The sequence below is a fragment of the Rattus norvegicus genome, chromosome 16 (assembly GCF_021556685.1).
Source record: "Rattus norvegicus strain SHRSP/BbbUtx chromosome 16, alternate assembly SHRSP_T2T, whole genome shotgun sequence".
Taxonomy (NCBI): Eukaryota; Metazoa; Chordata; class Mammalia; order Rodentia; family Muridae; genus Rattus; species Rattus norvegicus.
Genome location: NC_141549.1, coordinates 68,846,840 through 68,867,948, shown reverse-complemented (window position 1 = coordinate 68,867,948; position 21,109 = coordinate 68,846,840). Strand labels below are relative to the sequence as shown.

The 21,109-nt window shown below is 42.2% G+C and overlaps 1 protein-coding gene and 1 pseudogene; one reads left to right on the top strand and one right to left on the bottom strand.

The window, feature by feature from the left end:
• Positions 1-21,109, bottom strand: part of Erich1 (glutamate-rich 1) — a gene marked incomplete at its 5' end in the record, with an annotated part of 52,793,804 nt that overhangs the window by 14,796,415 nt on the left and 37,976,280 nt on the right.
• Positions 7,649-20,037, top strand: Hsp90ab1-ps4 (heat shock protein 90 alpha family class B member 1, pseudogene 4; annotated as a pseudogene).

Below are 21,109 nucleotides of genomic sequence, written 5' to 3'. Positions count from 1 at the left end.
GTAGCCCAGACAGCCCGAGAATGCATTCTTGCTATTCTGTTTACTTTCAATACAAGAATGTGTGTTTGCTCTCTTAGTATGCTTGGCATTTCTTGGCTATTTGAGAACATTAGATGTTTTTAATATTATTCATAGGGTGTTGTGTCTTCCCTCTTCTTTTCTCTCCTTATGTGATTTCCCTGCCTCTAACTCCTACCCCTCTCCTTCCTGGAATACGTTCCTAAGACTTCACAATTCAAGGTAATTTGTGTCTTTAGCTGCAAGCTTTCTTCTAACATTTGTTTATTTATGTGTGCACAGGTTGAGTACCAAGGAGTATGGGTGAAAGACGGTAATTTGTGGATGTTGGTATATTCCTTCTATAATGTAGGTTCTGTGGGGATTGACTCAGGCTGTCAGGGTTGGTGGGAAGTACACAACCCATTGAGCCATCCTGTCAGCCCCCTCTTTCCCTTTCTTATGGTGGCCATCTGTAACTCTGCTGCCAAGTTACATTTTTAAAAGATTGGCCATATCTCATTCATCTTCCTGCTTGTCAGGTTAAAGATGAGTGAAGGTGGAGGGGAACAGAGGAGGTAGCCAAGAAATGTCTTATAAGATACATGGAAAATGTCTCTGACTAGAGAATGTATTTTTTTTCAGAAATTTAGTAGAAATGCTGCTTTATTTTGTATCAATTAACTAACTGAACATGACTAATGACATTTGCATTTAATTCAAAATAATATTTTAAAAAACCCTCAGATTTGCAACTGGTTTCATGAGCTCAACTCCTATTGGTGCTGATAATTGTCTGCTCTGTCTGGCTGGTTCTGCCCAGATCCAAAACTAGACGACAGCTCTATTAACATCAGTGACATCTTTGTCCCGTGACTGGCATTATTTATTTATTTATTTTTTGCTTCCACTTTTGATGCTGAGTCTACCTGGGGAGGTTATTGCTGTCACAAGAGATAGATCACACGAATGCCTTGCTCCTATATCTTTGACCCCCTATCCCTGCAGTCCCGGAGGGCCCCTGATTCTAGACAACAGCACTCTGGACACATTACACCTAGTTTCTTTCTAATTCACTTTTCAACACTCCTCATATCAATGTGAAGGGCTATTTATTCTCTCAACTCAGAAATGCATCTGGCAGAGCCATTTGGCACACAGAGTCCTGCCCTTGTTCACTGTGTTCCTTGGATCTTGGCATTAACCTAGAGCCAGCTATGTGATCAAAGCCAGTCTCACTAATGACCCAGTGTTAGCCTGCTTCCTTCAGGGACATGATGAGTCCTCAGAGAACATGAGGTTTCAGAAGGAGGGAGAATAAAATACTTTGGAACTGACATGAAACCAACACTCTAAAGACTTGGGGCTGGAGAGATGGTGCAGTGGTTAAGAGCACTTTCTGCTCTATCTAGAGGTCCTGAGTTTGATTCTAAGCACCAACTTCAGACAACTCACTACCACCTGAAACTTCCTCAGGGACATTGGCACCTTCCTTTGGCTTCCATGGGCACCCACACATATGTGGCAGACACAATAACACTTAGCATAAACAAATGCGATAAAAATAAAATCTTTTAAATATCTCTTAAAAACTGAGTGACATTTCACAGGTTGTTCTTCACAGTCACAGTGAATCCCAAAACCTTTGAAATGCGCAGAGATGATTTGTAACATTGGAAAGAGCATCACCAAATCACACAAACGTCTGTCAAATGACTTCTCTGACAAGGAGAAGGTCCAATACAGTGTTCAGTGGGTCTTCGTCTTCTTATTCGGCATTTTAGTCATTAAAGCTGATGGCTGATCCAATTTGGACTTCCTAGGAACCATGCTTACACTTACACCTCTGTTTTAGAGAGGAGGAAACTGATACTTGGAAAAGGATTTGGAATGAGGCACCAGCTCGTAGTTTCCAAAGCCAGAAGTCAGGAGGGCTCGCTAGTCATTTTAGCTTGCTCAGAACTGTCCTGGATGGAGTACTGAATGCTTGTATAATCTCTCGGCCCTGTGCACACAGGAGGGCAATAGGTTCCCTTTCAAATGATCCTAAATCTGTAAAATTCTGGGAATAATTTTTTCTCTGTGATCCTCTAGCTTTTATTGGCTCTTCAGAGCTTCACAATATTCCTATAAAACTATTCCATTGAAGAACTATTAAAATATTGTATTCATCTGTTGGAAAGAGAAAAGGTGACCAATCCAAAACTGTTAGATCCGTGAATTCTAAGACATCTTACTTTTAATGTACCAGGACATTTTCATGACTCTCTATACTTCTTTATGTCTGATGTAATCTGGGCACTTAGTCTCTGCAGAAGATCCTGCTTGACTCTTATTAACCCTATGCGGGGGAGACTTGGCTCTCACAGGCTGGGAGGAACTCGCTCAGTTATAGCACATGCTCAGTGGTACAGCACATGCTTAGCAAATAAATAAATAAATAAATAAATAAATAAATAAATAAATAAATGAATGAATGATTTCCTTTATTGGACATCACCCTTTCAACTCACTCAAATAGCCTGCAAATAGCTTGTTTGAATTTAAATCAGAAACACAACAAAAATATTGGCCTCCGGGAAAAAAAAACAAAAGTCATTGTATTAATTCTCTCTGCAAGATTTCAGAGCATTTTAGCAATTTTTTTAGTGGCATCCAAGGTGTTTTGATTCACTGTGAATTGAGTTAATTAAGTTATTTTCACATTTTTCTCAATATAGCCTGAAAGGCAGGTAGACATCTTATAAAGTTTACTTATTTATTTTATCTGTGTGAGCATTTAGCCTAAATGGACGTATGTACACCACCTGCATGCCTGGTGTCTGAGGAGGTCAGAAAGCATGTTGGAGCCTCTGAGAGTGGATTAGAGATGGTTGTGAGCCACCATCAGATGTCCTCTGCCATAGCAACATGTGGTCTTAGCACTGTGCATCTCTCCACTGCCTGTCCCTTCCCTGTCACAGGTGAGAAGGGTTTATTTTAGATCACAGATTGAGGGTACAGTCCATCATGGTGGAGAGGGCATGGGAGCAGGAGTGTGGGGCAGCTGGTCCCATTGCATCCACAGTTAGGAAGCAGAGAAGGGAGAAGATAGAGGTAGATAGAGACAGAGGCAGAGACAGAGACACAGAGAGGCACACAGAGAAACAGAGAAAGGGAAAGAGAGGGAGAGAGGGAGAAGTGGGGGTGTGGGCATATCACTGGCTTTCTGACTATATTCAGGCAGGGATCCAGCATGGAATGGTGCTACCCAAAAAGCGTGTCTTCTTACCTCCAATTACTCAATCTAGAAACGCCTTCAACAATCTGCCCAGAAGTTTAATCTCCTAGGTGATCCTACATCCTGTCTAGTTGACATTAACTACCACACTTTCCCCTTTCTCTCAATGATTGGCTATGGGTGCTAGGTTCCCCAGAAGCTTGGGTTCCTCCTAGGAGGTTATACAATGGTTGTGATTGTGTGGAGCTGTTATAGAACTATGCCTGGAGAGTCTTGGAAACTGTTGATGTCTGTATCTTTTCATGGAGATCCTAGCCATGTAGTGAAAGCAAGACTGGAGACTAACATGAGGCTGGGCCTGCAATTCCAAGCTACATAGAGGGTGGGGCAGGAGTTCAAGGCCTGCCTGAGCTATAGAGTGAGTTTAAGGTCATGATGAGGGACTTAAGGATAGCTTATGAACAAACATGCTGAACTTGATGGGGAAAAAGTCAGGAGGCCTCAATGCTACACAAAGAAGTACAGGCAACTGAGGAAAGCTGGGAGCAGGAGAGGTGGTCCTCCCCAGGGAAGAGCACACCAACCAGTGTTCAGTGTTCAGTGCCAAGGGCCGTCCCTGAAGACATGCATGCAAGTAATATTATATGGGCTCCTTAGGTTCTATTTAGAAATAGAAATGAATGATCTACAGCAAACACAGAAGGGAGCAGGGCCTCAGGCAACTGTATGTGACAATATAAAAAAGATTGACAGTTGGCAGAAACCGTGCTTCAAAGGGGACAAAACATTTCCCAAGGCCAAGTTCAGCTGGGTAACCTCGAAGGGAGAACCGAGGGAGGAAGAGTGCAGCCTTGGACAAGGCTCATGAGCTTTTATGCACACTGCTAGTACATAGCCTGCATCTGTCAGTTCTTCTAAATTTGTGCGTGTCCCCATCGAACCGAGTTTAAGGTTCTCCTTCCACCGTTGCTTATGCTTTTGCTTTTTTCCTTTTCAGTTCTCATCCATCCCCCTGAGGAAGAATCCCCACATTTTTTTCAGCTGTCAGACTCTCTTGTCTTCTATCTTACATGGTCTAGAGGTCGAGTTTTCGGTTTTGTCTTGGGGCCTTTTCTGATGTTTCTGAAGCTGTGCCCGTTTTTGTGAAACCTGGAGCCAGGCACTCGTGCCTGAGGAAAGTTGCCAGGACTCAGGGTTGTACAGCAATGACACTGAACCCTTTGTCTCTCCCTTTAGAGGGCACACCCACCGAAACAGAGATGGGAGGTCAGTGATAAACTGGTTTGGTAGAAGTAAATTCTGGAGACGGAAAAAGTTTTGACCTGATGAATCCGTGCAGTAGCCATTAGTTTGCATCATATACTGAGCACTTCTTCTGTGTGCATTCTCTCTATACATTAAAAAAAAAACCCATAAAACATAGAGCTTAAAGCTGACTACAGGACATTATAAAACCTCCCCAAATGAAAGAACTGTAAATCCCACAACTGTGAATTTTGTCAACCGTTATCTGGATCTGTCCAAATGATACGAGGACATGGGTTTTCCTACAGGTCTCTGTAAGAATACCACATCTTTGGGGACCATGGTGTTTAGTGGTGTTTCTATTTGGCATCTAAGTTTTTAAGGGAAAAACATTCCTGTTAAAATGTAGCAGGCTTAGACTCTTAAAAGACTTAAAAATAAAAGCGAGGACATATGGAGTCGACAGCATGGCTTGTGTTTTGAGTCCAGATCAGGCAGACATGGGGTGTTTGGAGTCAGACCCCTGCTGGAGATATGCCAGTACCCCTCGGCTCTGGAGTGGGGTGATTCTTACTTACTGCAGGCGATGGGAGTGGTTCAGTTATTATGCCTATGTGGTATTACTGAGTAGAGAGAGCAAACATGGCTTCTTTAATTATTTAAGCAATGAAGACCGAAAGTATTTGTTGAACCCGTTACCAAACCCAATCATCGCCTTTGTTTTCCAAGGTCTAGCCAAAGCTTTATTTCCGGGTGTATGTTTTTAAACGTTGCTACTGCATTGAATGTATAATTTTACAGCTTGCTTTTCATTCCTTACTAACATTACTTCAGAGAAATGTCCTATATTATTGCAGAGGCTTTATATGTTAGCTGAATGAAGAACCTGCATAGGGTGATGCTTTATGACATTTAGACCAATTCTCTTTCGGTGGTCATTTTGAATAGTGTATCTGGACTTTTCTACTTTGTGGGTTCTTCTTTTACACCCTTTACAACTCTGGTTTCACCCCTATCACTAGACAGAAGAGAAGGAAGGATAGAGGGGGAAAAAGAGAGAGAGAGAGAGGTAGAGATCTGTGAATCTACTTTCTTTCTCATTTCTTCTTTGAGCATGACTACTAACAAACCACCACCAACCCCTCTGGATAGCCACCAACTACATCTTTTGGGGCTTTAGCATTTATCTACCCTCTGATAAGTTCCCAGAATTCCAAACACCACACAATCACAGAAACTCTCTGCAGCTGGCAGAGCTACACCTCTGCTAGAGCACGAGGCAAATCATCATCAGCTGCTATGGCTAATTGAAGCAGCCCCATATCCCGTACCTGGGACTTAAATGAAAGCACATCCTTATATTTCTGTGTTTTTAAAGAAGCCAAGTTCCAGAATTCTCACTATAGGACAGCTATGGTTTTGCATGGACTTCTTTAAAACATTTTGAAAATGCTTATCATCATTATCATTGCTGCATGTAGTATGTATGAATGTGGCTAAATGCACACTGTGGTGATATGTGTAGACAAGAGGATAATTTTGGGAAGTCAGTCTTTTCCATTCCTTTTCTTGAAATGTGTGTTGTCTCATTCCGTTATGCCATGCAGTCAGTATACTCTAAGTTAGGTGACCCCTGAACAATTATCTCTGTCTCCCATCTTGCCACAGGAATGCTGGGGTTACAACTCTGGGCCACCTCATCAGGCTTTTTTTTAAATCAGACTTCTGCTCCTGCAGAACTCATAGCTGTGTGGGTCAAGATAGGAAGGGAAAAGCAAATCCAGGCAGGCCAAACTTAGATACCAGGAATCATGGAAACAGAATGCCAAAAGTTAAGGCTGTGAGGTGGAGACTTGCTCAGGGACTAGGGTTAGAGTCTAGGCTAATGTAGAAAGAGCCTGTTTATCTGTTCCTTCCCTCCACTCGTCTTTCCTGTGTCTCACTTCTCCACTGCTTCAAAATTTGCTTGAGGAAAGGAGTCATTTGAGGACCTAGTGAAAGCCTCTAGCAAAAGCTATTTTGGTTTTGCACCAGTGTTAGCAACACGAGTACACTCTCTTGGTGCTATTGATTGAAACTGGAAGATATGTAGAAGTTAAAGAAAGAAATATAAAGTACTCATAGACAGTTTGGGCATATATATATATATATACACACATATATACACACATATATATGTATATATATATGTTACCATAGATATACTTCTACATCTATATTCATCACTGTTCTATTCATGCTATCTAGGAAGTGATATCAGCCTAGGTGTCCACTAGTAGATGAATGTTAATAAAAATGTACAGTGTAATTTTATATACAATAACATTTTATTCAACCATGAAGATAAATGGTAATATGAACTTTACAGGAAAATGGATGGATCTGGAAAAAATATCTTATGAAGGTTACCCAGACTCAGAGACACAAATACAGCATAATTTGCTCTCATGTGTTTGTCCTAGATTTATATATATGAAGTTATAGATCATGTAACCAGAAAGGGAACTAGGTGAGGGGAGGAGGTAATTGAATACATGTGTCATAGAAGCAGGTAAGAAGCCATTGGATGTGGAAGGTCAGGGGGAGGGGCAGGAGGTGTTGGGCAACAAATTATATTTGAAATCCACAGTGAAACCTAATACTTTGTCTGCTAATTAAACCTTAAAGTTAGAAGAAAGTGCTTGTGGGCAGTGACTTTTTTTTTAATATACCTAAGGTATCACACATCATGAGTCCACACAATGTGCCTAAATGGACAATTTCCTTCTCTTCTTCCCAGCTCAAGGTAGAGAAACTGATGAACCAAAATATACTTTAGCAATTATGACTGACAACCTTGAACAGTATGTTCCTATACCTTTTCTACCAAACAGTCAGCTATTCAGAAACATTCACTGGGCAGTTGGTGTTGGTGAAATTACTTCTATTCTAGTGTGGTCAGATATTATCACAGTTATGGAAAACGATAAAATTGAAATTATTAAAATTAAGGATAATCTTGATTATATAAAACTTTTTTCATAGGAGAGGTAGTTGCAAACACTGATCAAATAAAGTTAATTTAGAAAAACTAAAAAGAGTGTTCCAGGCTCTTGAGTTACCATGGAACAGCCTAGGCTTGCTGTGATAGTTGAACGTGATCCAGGCCCACCCTGCTCTGTACTACTGCTTGGCTTTCTTGTCAAGATGCCTGAGGAAGTGTACCATGGAGAGGAAGAGGTGGAGACCTTTGTCTTTCAGGCAGAAATTACCCAGCTCATGTCCCCCGTCATCAATACTTTCTACTCAAACAAGGAGATTTTCCTCTGGGAGTTGGTCTTTAATGTTTCTGATGCCCTGGACATTGGCATGACCAAGGCTGACCTCATAAATAACTTGGGAACCATTGCTAAGTCTGGCAATGGCATTCATGGAGGCTCTCCAGGCTGGTGCAGACATCTCCATGATTCAGCAGCTTGGTGTCGGATTCTGCTCTGCCTATCTAGTGGCAGAGAGAGTGGTCGTAGTCACAAAGCACAATGATGATGAACAGTATGCCTGGGAGTCTTCCGCTGGTGGATCCTTCACCATTGGTGCAGGCCATGGTGAGCCCATTGGCTGGGGTACCAACGAGATCCTTTACCTCAAAGAAGACAAGATGGAGTAGTAGAGGAGGGGAGGGTCAAGGAAATGGTGAAGAAACACTCGCCATTCATAGGCTATCCTATCACCCTTTACTTGGAGAAGGAATGAGAGGAGATCAGTGATGATGTGGCAGAGGAAGGGAAAGGTGAGGAAGAGAAAGGTGAGAAAGAGGAGGAAGATAAGGAGGATGAGGGAAGCCTAAGATTGAGAATTTGGGATCTAATGAGGAGGATGACAACAACAAAGATAAGAAAAACAAAACAGAGAAGATCAAGGAGAAGTACATTGACCAGGAAGAGCTGTATAAGACGAAGCCTATCTGGATCAGAAATCTAGATGACATCACACAATAGGAATATGGTGAGTTGTATAAGAGCCTCACCAATGATTGGAAAGGCCACTTGACAGTCAAACACTTCTCTGTAGAAGGGCAGTTGGAATTCAGGGCATCCATGGCAAGTTCCCTATGACCTTTTTGAGAACAACAACAAGAAGAACAACATCAAATTGTATGTCTGTCATGTGTTCATCATGGACAGCTGTGATGAGCTGATACCTGAGTACCTCAACTTTATCTGTGGCATGGTTGCTTCCGGGATGTTCCCCTGAACATCTCCCGAGAAACACTCCAGCAGAGCAAGATCCTGAAAGTCATCCGCAAAAACACTGTGAAGACGTGCCTCGAACTCTTCTCTGAGTTGGCTGAAGACAAAGAGAACTACAAGAAATTTTATGAGGCGTTCTCCAAGAATTTAAAGCTTGCAATCCATGAACATTCCACTAACTGTCGCTGTCTCTCTGAGCTTCTTAGCTATTGGACCTCTCAGTCTGGAGAGGAGATGACTTCCCTGTCAGAGTATGTGTCTTGCATGAAGGAGACACAGAAGTCCATCTACTATATCACTGGTGAGACAAAGAGCAAGTGGCCAGTTCTGCCTTTGTGGAACGTGTGCAGAAATGGGGCTTTGAGGTGGTGTACATGACTGAGCCCATTGATGAGCATTGAGTGCAGCAGCTGAAGGAATTTGATGGGAAGAGCCTGGTCTCAGTGACAAAGGAGGGCCTGGAGCTGACAGAGGATGAGGGAGAGAGGAAGAAAATGAAGGAGAGCCACACCCTCGGATCCCGGCCCGAAGCAGCTCTCTGCTCCCAGACCCTGTGAGAGAGAGACCCAACTGCCTGGTCAGGTGGGCACTCCTGAGGCTGCAGAGCGGAAGAGACCACCAACACTGCTCACCCCTGCCCACATCCCTGGCCCAAGAGGAAACTGTATAAGCCTCTGGGCTCCCGTGGGGGAGGGCCCAGGAGCGGCAGGACCCCTGCCTGAGACACCACCGGAACCTGAAGGAAACAGACCGGATAAACAGTTCTCTGCACCCAAATCCCGTGGGAGGGAGAGCTAAACCCTCAGAGAGGCAGAAAAGCCTGGGAAACCAGAAGAGACTGCTCTCTGTACATACATCTCGGACGCCAGAGGAAAACACCAAAGGCCATCTGGAACCCTGGCGCACTAAAGCTCCCGGAAGGGGCGGCACAGGTATTCCTGGTTGCTGCCACCGCAGAGAGCCTGTGGGCAGCACCCCACGAGCAAACTTGAGCCTCGGGACCACAGGTAAGACCAACTTTTCTGCTGCAAGAAAGCTGCCTGGTGAACTCAAGACACAGGCCCACAGGAACAGCTGAAGACCTGTAGAGAGGAAAAACTACACGCCCGAAAGCAGAACACTCTGTCCCCATAACTGACTGAAAGAGAGGAAAACAGGTATACAGGACTCCTGACACACAGGCTTATAGGACAGTCTAGCCACTGTCAGAAATAGCAGAACAAAGTAACACTAGAGATAATCTGATGGCGAGAGGCAAGCGCAGGAACCCAAGCAACAGAAACCAAGACTACATGCCATCATCGGAGCCCAATTCTCCCACCAAAACAAACATGGAATATCCAAACACACCAGAAAAGCAAGATCTAGTTTCAAAATCATATTTGATCATGATGCTGGAGGACTTCAAGAAAGACGTGAAGAACTCCCTTAGAGAACAAGTAGAAGCCTACAGAGAGGAATCGCAAAAATGCCTGAAAGAATTCCAGGAAAACATAAATAAACAAGTAGATGCCCATAGAGAGGAGACACAAAAATCCCTGAAAGAATTCCAGGAAAACATAAATAAACAAGTAGAAGCCCATAGAGAGGAGACACAAAAATCCCTGAAAGAATTCCAGGAAAACACAATCAAACAGTTGAAGGAATAAAATGGAAATAGAAGCAATCAAGAAAGAACACATGGAAACAACCCTGGATATAGAAAACCAAAAGAAGAGACAAGGAGCTGTAGATACAAGCTTCACCAACAGAATACAAGAGATGGAAGGGAGAATCTCAGGAGCAGAAGATTCCATAGAAATCATTGACTCAACTGTCAAAGATAATGTAAAGCGGAAAAAGCTACTGGTCCAAAACATACAGGAAATCCAGGACTCAATGAGAAGATCAAACCTAAGGATAATAGGTATAGAAGAGAGTGAAGACTCCGAGCTGAAAGGACCAGTAAATATCTTCAACAAAATCATAGAAGAAAACTTCCCTAATCTAAAAAAAGAGATACCCATAGGCATACAAGAAGCCTACAGAACTCCAAATAGATTGGACCAGAAAAGAAACACCTCCCGTCACATAATAGTCAAAACACCAAACGCACAAAATAAAGAAAGAATATTAAAAGCAGTAAGGGAAAAAGGTCAAGTAACATATAAAGGCAGACCTATCAGAATCACACCAGACTTCTCGCCAGAAACTATGAAGGCCAGAAGATCCTGGACTGATGTCATACAGACCCTAAGAGAACACAAATGCCAGCCCAGGTTACTGTATCCTGCAAGACTCTCAATTAACATAGATGGAGAAACCAAGATATTCCATGACAAAACCAAATTTACACAATATCTTTCTACAAATCCAGCACTACAAAGGATAATAAATGGTAAAGCCCAACATAAGGAGGCAAGCTATACCCTAGAAGAAGCAAGAAACTAATCGTCTTGGCAACAAAACAAAGAGAATGAAAGCACACAAACATAACCTCACATCCAAATATGAATATAACGGGAAGCAATAATCACTATTCCTTAATATCTCTCAACATCAATGGCCTCAACTCCCCAATAAAAAGACATAGATTAACAAACTGGATACGCAACGAGGACCCTGCATTCTGCTGCCTACAGGAAACACACCTCAGAGACAAAGACAGACATTACCTCAGAGTGAAAGGCTGGAAAACAATTTTCCAAGCAAATGGTCAGAAGAAGCAAGCTGGAGTAGCCATTCTAATATCAAATAAAATCAATTTTCAATTAAAAGTCATCAAAAAAGATAAGGAAGGACACTTCATATTCATCAAAGGAAAAATCCACCAAGATGAACTCTCAATCCTAAATATCTATGCCCCAAATACAAGGGCACCTACATACGTAAAAGAAACCTTAATAAAGCTCAAAACACACATTGCACCTCACACAATAATAGTGGGAGATTTCAACACCCCACTCTCATCAATGGACAGATCATGGAAACAGAAATTGAACAGAGATGTAGACAGACTAAGAGAAGTCATGAGCCAAATGGACTTAACGGATATTTATAGAACATTCTATCCTAAAGCAAAAGGATATACCTTCTTCTCAGCTCCTCATGGTACTTTCTCCAAAATTGACCATATAATTGGTCAAAAAACGGGCCTCAACAGGTACAGAAAGATAGAAATAATCCCATGCGTGCTATCGGACCACCACGGCCTAAAACTGGTCTTCAATAACAATCAAGGAAGAATGCCCACATATACTTGGAAATTGAACAATGCTCTACTCAATGATAACCTGGTCAAGGAAGAAATAAAGAAAGAAATTAAAAACTTTTTAGAATTTAATGAAAATGAAGGTACAACATACCCAAACTTATGGGACACAATGAAAGCTGTGCTAAGAGGAAAACTCATAGCGCTGAGTGCCTGCAGAAAGAAACAGGAAAGAGCATATGTCAGCAGCTTGACAGCACACCTAAAAGCTCTAGAACAAAAAGAAGCAAATACACCCAGGAGGAGTAGAAGGCAGGAAATAATCAAACTCAGAGCTGAAATCAACCAAGTAGAAACAAAAAGGACCATAGAAAGAATCAACAGAACCAAAAGTTGGTTCTTTGAGAAAATCAACAAGATAGATAAACCCTTAGCCTGACTAACGAGAGGACACAGAGAGTGCATCCAAATTAACAAAATCAGAAATGAAAAGGGAGACATAACAACAGATTCAGAGGAAATTCAAAAAATCATCAGATCTTACTATAAAAACCTATATTCAACAAAATTTGAAAATCTTCAGGAAATGGACAATTTCCTAGACAGATACCAGGTATCGAAGTTAAATCAGGAACAGATAAAACAGGTAAACAACCCCATAACTCCTAAGGAAATAGAAGCAGTCATTAAAGGTCTCCCAACCAAAAAGAGCCCAGGTCCAGACGGGTTTAGTGCAGAATTCTATCAAACCTTCATAGAAGACCTCATACCAATATTATCCAAACTATTCCACAAAATTGAAACAGATGGAGCCCTACCGAATTCCTTCTACGAAGCCACAATTACTCTTATACCTAAACCACACAAAGACACAACAAAGAAAGAGAACTTCAGACCAATTTCCCTTATGAATATCGACGTAAAAATACTCAATAAAATTCTGGCAAACCGAATTCAAGAGCACATCCAAACAATCATCCACCATGATCAAGTAGGCTTCATCCCAGGCATGCAGGGATGGTTTAATATACGGAAAACCATCAACATGATCCATTATATAAACAAACTGAAAGAACAGAACCACATGATCATTTCATTAGATGCTGAGAAAGCATTTGACAAAATTCAACACCCCTTCATGATAAAAGTCCTGGAAAGAATAGGAATTCAAGGCCCATACCTAAACATAGTAAAAGCCATATACAGCAAACCAGTTGCTAACATTAAACTAAATGGAGAGAAACTTGAAGCAATCCCACTAAAATCAGGGACTAGACAAGGCTGCCCACTCTCTACCTACTTATTCAATATAGTTCTTGAAGTTCTAGCCAGAGCAATCAGACAACAAAAGGAGATCAAGGGGATACAGATCGGAAAAGAAGAGGTCAAAACATCACTATTTGCAGATGACATGATAGTATATTTAAGTGATCCCAAAAGTTCCACCAGAGAACTACTAAAGCTGATAAACAACTTCAGCAAAGTAGCTGGGTATAAAATTAACTCAAATAAATCAGTTGCCTTCCTCTATACAAAAGAGAAACAAGCCGAGAAAGAAATTAGGGAAATGACACCCTTCATAATAGACCCAAATAATATAAAGTACCTCGGTGTGACTTTAACCAAGCAAGTAAAAGATCTGTACAATAAGAACTTCAAGACACTGAGGAAAGAAATTGAAGAAGACCTCAGAAGATGGAAAGATCTCCCATGCTCTTGGATTGGCAGGATTAATATAGTAAAAATGGCCATTTTACCAAAAGCAATCTACAGATTCAATGCAATCCCCACCAAAATACCAATCCAATTCTTCAAAGAGTTAGACAGAACAATTTGCAAATTCATCTGGAATAACAAAAAACCCAGGATAGCTAAAGCTATCCTCAACAATAAAAGGACTTCAGGGGGAATCACTATCCCTGAACTCAAGCAGTATTACAGAGCAATAGTGATAAAAACTGCATGGTATTGGTACAGAGACAGACAGATAGACCAATGGAATAGAATTGAAGACCCAGAAATGAACCCACACACCTATGGTCACTTGATTTTTGACAAAGGAGCCAAAACCATCCAATGGAAAAAAGATAGCATTTTCAGCAAATGGTGCTGGTTCAACTGGAGGGCAACATGTAGAAGAATGCAGATCGATCCATGCTTATCACCCTGTACAAAGCTTAAGTCCAAGTGGATCAAGGACCTCCACATCAAACCAGACACACTCAAACTAATAGAAGAAAAACTAGGGAAGCATCTGGAACACATAGGCACTGAAAAAATTTCCTGAACAAAACACCAATGGCTTATGCTCTAAGATCAAGAATCGACAAATGGGATCTCATAAAACTGCAAAGCTTCTGTAAGGCAAAGGACACTGTGGTTAGGACAAAACGGCAACCAACAGATTGGGAAAAGATCTTTACCAATCCTACAACAGATAGAGGCCTTATATCCAAAATATACAAAGAACTCAAGAAGTTAGACCGCAGGGAAACAAATAACCCTATTAAAAATGGGGTTCAGAGCTAAACAAAGAATTCACAGCTGAGGAATGCTGAATGGCTGAGAAACACCTAAAGAAATGTTCAACATCTTTAGTCATAAGGGAAATGCAAATCAAAACAACCCTGAGATTTCACCTCACACCAGTGAGAATGGCTAAGATCAAAAACTCAGGGGACAACAGATGCTGGCGAGGATGTGGAGGAAGAGGAACACTCCTCCATTGTTGGTGGGATTGCAAACTGATACAACCATTCTGGAAATCAGTCTGGAGGTTCCTCAGAAAATTGGACATTGAACTGCCTGAGGATCCAGCTATACCTCTCTTGGGCATATACCCAAAAGATGCCTCAACATATAAAAGAGACACGTGCTCCACTATGTTCATCGCAGCCTTATTTATAATAGCCAGAAGCTGGAAAGAACCCAGATGCCCTTCAACAGAGGAATGGATACAGAAAATGTGGTACATCTACACAATGGAATATTACTCAGCTATCAAAAACAACGAGTTTATGAAATTTGTAGGCAAATGGTTGGAACTGGAAAATATCATCCTGAGTGAGCTAACCCAATCACAGAAAGACATACATGGCATGCACTCATTGATAAGTGGCTATTAGCCCAAATGCTTGAATTACCCTAGATCCCTAGAACAAACGAAACTCAAGACGGATGATCAAAATGTGAATGCTTCACTCCTTCTTTAAATGAGGAAAAAGAATACCCTTGGCAGGGAAGGGAGAGGCAAAGATTAAAACAGAGACTGAAGGAACACCCATTCAGAGCCTGTCCCACATTTTGCCCATACATATACAGCCACCCAATTGGACTAGATGGATGAAGCAAAGAAGTGCAGACCGACAGGAGCCGGATGTAGATCGCTCCTGAGAGACACAGCCAGAATACAGCAAATACAGAGGTGAATGCCAGCAGCAAACCACTGAACTGAGAATAGGTCCCCTATTGAAGGAATCAGAGAAAGAACTGGAAGAGCTTGAAGGGGCTCGAGACCCCAAAAGTACAACAATGCCAAGCAACCAGAGCTTCCAGGGACTAAGCCACTACCTAAAGACTATACATGGACTGACCCTGGACTCTGACCCCATAGGTAGCAATGAATATCCTAGTAAGAGCACCAGTGGAAGGGGAAGCCCTGGGTCCTGCTAAGACTGAACCACCAGTGAACTAGTCTATGGGGGGAGGGCGGCAATGGGGGGAGGGTTGGGAGGGGAACACCCATAAGGAAGGGGAGGGGGGAGGGGGATGTTTGCCCGGAAACCGGGAAAGGGAATAACACTCGAAATGTATATAAGAAATACTCAAGTTAATAAAAAAAAAAAAATGTAAAAAAAAAAAAAAAAAAAAAAAAAAAAAAAAAAAAAAAAAACAGAGACTGAAGGAACACCCATTCAGAGCCTGCCCCACATGTGGCCCATACATATACAGCCACCCAATTAGACAAGATGGATGAAGCAAAGAAGTGCAGACTGACAGGAGCCGGATGTAGATCGCTCCTGAGAGACACAGCCAGAATACAGCAAATACAGAGGCGAATGCCAGCAGCAAACCACTGAACTGAGAATAGGTCCCCTATTGAAGGAATCACAGAAAGAACTGGAAGAGCTTGAAGGGGCTCGAGACCCCAAAAGTACAACAATGCCAAGCAACCAGAGCTTCCAGGGACTAAGCCACTACCTAAAGATTATACATGGACTGACCCTGGACTCTGACCCCATAGGTAGCAGTGAATATCCTAGTAAGAGCACCAGTGGAAGGGGAAGCCCTGGGTCCTGCTAAGACTGAACCACCAGTGAACTAGTCTATGGGGGGAGGGCGGCAATGGGGGGAGGGTTGGGAGGGGAACACCCATAAGGAAGGGGAGGGGGGAGGGGGATGTTTGCCCGGAAACCGGGAAAGGGAATAACACTCGAAATGTATATAAGAAATACTCAAGTTAATAAAAAAAAAAAAAAAAAAAAAACAAAAACAAAAAAAGGTCTCCCAACCAAAAAGAGCCCAGGTCCAGACGGGTTTAGTGCAGAATTCTATCAAACCTTCATAGAAGACCTCATACCAATATTATCCAAACTATTCCACAAAATTGAAACAGATGGATCACTACCGAATACCTTCTACGAAGCCATAATTACTCATACCTAAACCACACAAAGACACAACAAAGAAAGAGAACTTCAGACCAATTTCCCTTATGAATATCGACGCAAAAATACTCAACAAAATTCTGGCAAACCGAATCCAAGAGCACATCAAAACAATCATCCACCATGACCAAGTAGGCTTCATCCCAGGCATGCAGGGATGGTTTAATATACGGAAAACCATCAACATGATCCATTATATAAACAAACTGAAAGAACAAAACCACATGATCATTTCATTAGACACTGAGAAAGCATTTGACAAAATTCAACACCCCTTCATGATAAAAGTCCTGGAAAGAATAGGAATTCAAGGCCCATACCTAAACATAGTAAAAGCCATATACAGCAAACCAGTTGCTAACATTAAACTAAATGGAGAGAAACTCGAAGCAATCCCACTAAAATCAGGGACTAGACAAGGCTGCCCACTCTCTCCCTACTTATTCAATATAGTTCTTGAAGTTCTAGCCAGAGCAATCAGACAACAAAAGGAGGTCAAGGGGATACAGATCGGAAAAGAAGAAGTCAAAATATCACTGTTTGCAGATGATATGATAGTATATTTACGTGATCCCAAAAGTTCCACCAGAGAACTACTAAAGCTGATAAACAACTTCAGCAAAGTAGCTGGGTATAAAATTAACTCAAATAAATCAGTAGCCTTCCTCTACACAAAAGAGAAACAAGCCGAGAAAGAAATTAGGGAAATGACACCCTTCATAATAGACCTAAATAATATAAAGTACCTCAGTGTGACTTTAACCAAGCAAGTAAAAGATTTGTACAATAAGAACTTCAAGACTCTGAAGAAAGAAATTGAAGAAGACCTCAGAAGATGGAAAGATCTCCCATGCTCTTGGATTGGCAGGATTAATATAGTAAAAATGGCCATTTTACTAAAAGCAATCTACAGATTCAATGCAATCCCCATCAAAATACCAATCCAATTCTTCAAAGAGTTAGACAGAACAATTTGCAAATTCATCTGGAATAACAAAAAACCCAGGATAGCTAAAGCTATCCTCAACAATAAAAGGACTTCAGGGGGAATCACTATCCCTGAACTCAAGCAGTATTACAGAGCAATAGTGATAAAAACTGCATGGTATTTGTAGAGAGACAGACAGATAGACCAATGGAATAGAATTGAAGACCCAGAAATGAACCCACACACCTATGGTCACTTGATTTTTGACAAAGGAGCCAAAACCATCCAATGGAAAAAAGATAGCATTTTCAGCAAATGGTGCTGGTTCAACTGGAGGTCAACATGTAGAAGAATGCAGATCGATCCATCCTTATCACCCTGTACAAAGCTTAAGTCCAAGTGGATCAAGGACCTCCACATCAAACCAGACACACTCAAACTAATAGAAGAAAAACTAGGGAAGCATCTGGAACACATGGGCACTGGAAAAAGTTTCCTAAACAAAACACCAATGGCTTATGCTCTAAGATCAAGAATCAACAAATGGGATCTCATAAAACTGCAAAGCTTCTGTAAGGCAAAGGACACTGTGGTTAGGACAAAACGGCAACCAACAGATTGGGAAAAGATCTTTACCAATCCTACAACAGATAGAGGCCTTATATCCAAAATATACAAAGAACTCAAGAAGTTAGACCGCAGGGAAACAAATAACCCTATTAAAAAATGGGGTTCAGAGCTAAACAAAGAATTCACAGCTGAGGAATGCCGAATGGCTGAGAAACACCTAAAGAAATGTTCAACATCTTTAGTCATAAGGGAAATGCAAATCAAAACAACCCTGAGATTTCACCTCACACCAGTGAGAATGGCTAAGATCAAAAACTCAGGGGACAACAGATGCTGGCGAGGATGTGGAGGAAGAGGAACACTCCTCCATTGTTGGTGGGATTGCAAACTGATACAACCATTCTGGAAATCAGTCTGGAGGTTCCTCAGAAAATTGGACATTGAACTGCCTGAGGATCCAGCTATACCTCTCTTGGGCATATACCCAAAAGATGCCTCAACATATAAAAGAGACACGTGCTCCACTATGTTCATCGCAGCCTTATTTATAATAGCCAGAAGCTGGAAAGAACCCAGATGCCCTTCAACAGAGGAATGGATACAGAAAATGTGGTACATCTACACAATGGAATATTACTCAGCTATCAAAAACAACGAGTTTATGAAATTCGTAGGCAAATGGTTGGAACTGGAAAACATCATCCTGAGTGAGCTAACCAAATCACAGAAAGATATACATGGTATGCACTCATTGATAAGTGGCTATTAGCCCAAATGCTTGAATTACCCTAGATGCCTAGAACAAATGAAACTCAAGACGGATGATCAAAATGTGAATGCTTCACTCCTTCTTTAAAAGGGGAACAAGAATACCCTTGGCAGGGAAGAGAGAGGCAAAGATTAAAACAGAGACTGAAGGAACACCCATTCAGAGTCTGCCCCACATGTGGCCCATACATATATAGCCACCCAATTAGACAAGATGGATGAAGCAAAGAAGTGCAGACCGACAGGAGCCGGATGTAGATCTCTCCTGAGAGACACAGCCAGAATATAGCAAATACAGAGGCGAATGCCGGCAGCAAACCACTGAACTGAGAATAGGACCCCCGTTGAAGGAATCAGAGAAAGAACTGGAAGAGCTTGAAGGGGCTCGAGACCCCATATGTACAACAACGCCAAGCAACCAGAGCTTCCAGGGACTAAGCCACTACCTAAAGACTATACATGGACTGACCCTGGACTCTGACCTCATAGGTAGCAATGCATATCCTAGTAAGAGCACCAGTGGAAGGGGAAGCCCTGGGTCCTGCTAAGGCTGAACCCCCAGTGAACTAGACTGTTGGGGGGAGGGCGGCAATGGGGGGAGGATGGGGAGGGAAACACCCATAAGGAAGGGGAGGGGGGAGGGGTATGTTTGCCCGGATACCAGGAAAGGGAATAACACTCGAAATGTATATAAGAAATACTCAAGTTAATAAAAAAAAAGTATATGAAGGAGAGCAAGACAAAGTTTGAGAATCTCTGCAAGCACATGAAGGAGATCTTGGACAAGGAGGTTTGAAAAAGTGACAATCTTCAATGGCTTGTGTCTGCCCCTGCTGGATTGTGACAAGCACCTATGGCTGGACAGCCAACACAGTATGGATCACGAAGGCCCATGCACTGCGGGACAACTCTACAACGGGCTACATGATGGCCAGCAAACACCTAGAGATCAGCCTTGACCACCTCATTGTGGGGATCCTGTGGCAGAAGGCTGAGGCAGACAAAAAACGACAAAGCTGTCAAGAACCTGCTGCTGCTGTTTGAAATGGCTCTGCTCTCCTCTGGCTTCTCACTTGAGGACCCCGCATCTACTGCATGATTAAACTAGGCCTGGGAATTGATGAAGATGACGTCACTGCAGAAGACCCTAGTGCTGCTCTTTCTGATGTGATCCTCCCACTGGAAGGTACAAGGATGCCTCTCTCATGGAAGAAGTGGATTAAAGGCTCATGGGAAGCCCATGCCCTCAGTATAGTATCCCTGTGGCTCCCCCAACAGCTTTGATTGGCCCTGACCCACATGGCTCTCTGCTGTGTCTATAAGAATCTCTTCTATTCCGTCTTTGTGCCTTAAGGCAGGAAGATCCCCTCCCACAGAATAGCAGGGTTGGGTGTTGTGTATTGTGGTTTTTTTTTGTTTGTTTTATTTTGTTCTGAAATTAAAAGTATGCAAAATAAACAAGGTGCAGTTTTATAAAAAATAAAGTGCTTCTGGTCCAACTATAGGCTAGACAACCAAATGATAAGACAGGAAAACTTGTTGAAGAGTAACTCAGTTATAAGGCAAAGAGCCGTCAGGAAGAGCCACCTGGTGACTTCAGCTGGCATTTGCCACCCACAGTAAGGAAAAGCCCCTCTATGTCAGCCGACTTCTTGGTGACTCTTCTGAATTTAAAGCTCCTTTTTTGACCATTGTAGGAATAAGCAGGTCCTCAGAACTCAAACATGGCTGCTCTAACTTAACCACGAGGCCTTTGATCCCACAGGCAGTCTGCTCTTCTGAAGGTCTGACTGCTGTGAGACGAGGCATCTAGACAGACACCTGTCACTCACCACCCTATGACGGGCACTGGGCAGCCCCCTTTGCAGATAGCAGAAATTCACTTCCTTGCATTGTGCATTAGTTAAACGATACTCAAGGTTCCTCATCTCCCTTAAGGTCACAGGGTAAATTGAGCAAATCCGCAGAGGAAGCCGCAGCCATCTGTGGGCGAATGTAGACTCTACTTTCTTGCTCATCCGTTTAATCTTTTCTCTTTGCTCCTCACTTCTACCCCTCTCCCTCTTCAGTGAAAATCCACTCTAAATTTATTTTCCAGGAGCAGCTATCTGAGCCTGAGCCCACGCAGAGCTTAATGCTATGTGGCCCTGCCTCAGAGCCACCAAGCATGTGTGGCCACACCCTTCTCACGTTCCCAAGCTATAGCTTGCATACCCAATTCTGTCGTTTTTATTTTAAATTAATCCCTTTCTAGCTCTTAGAATAGAAACAAAGCTGTGGGGTGGGAGGGAATGC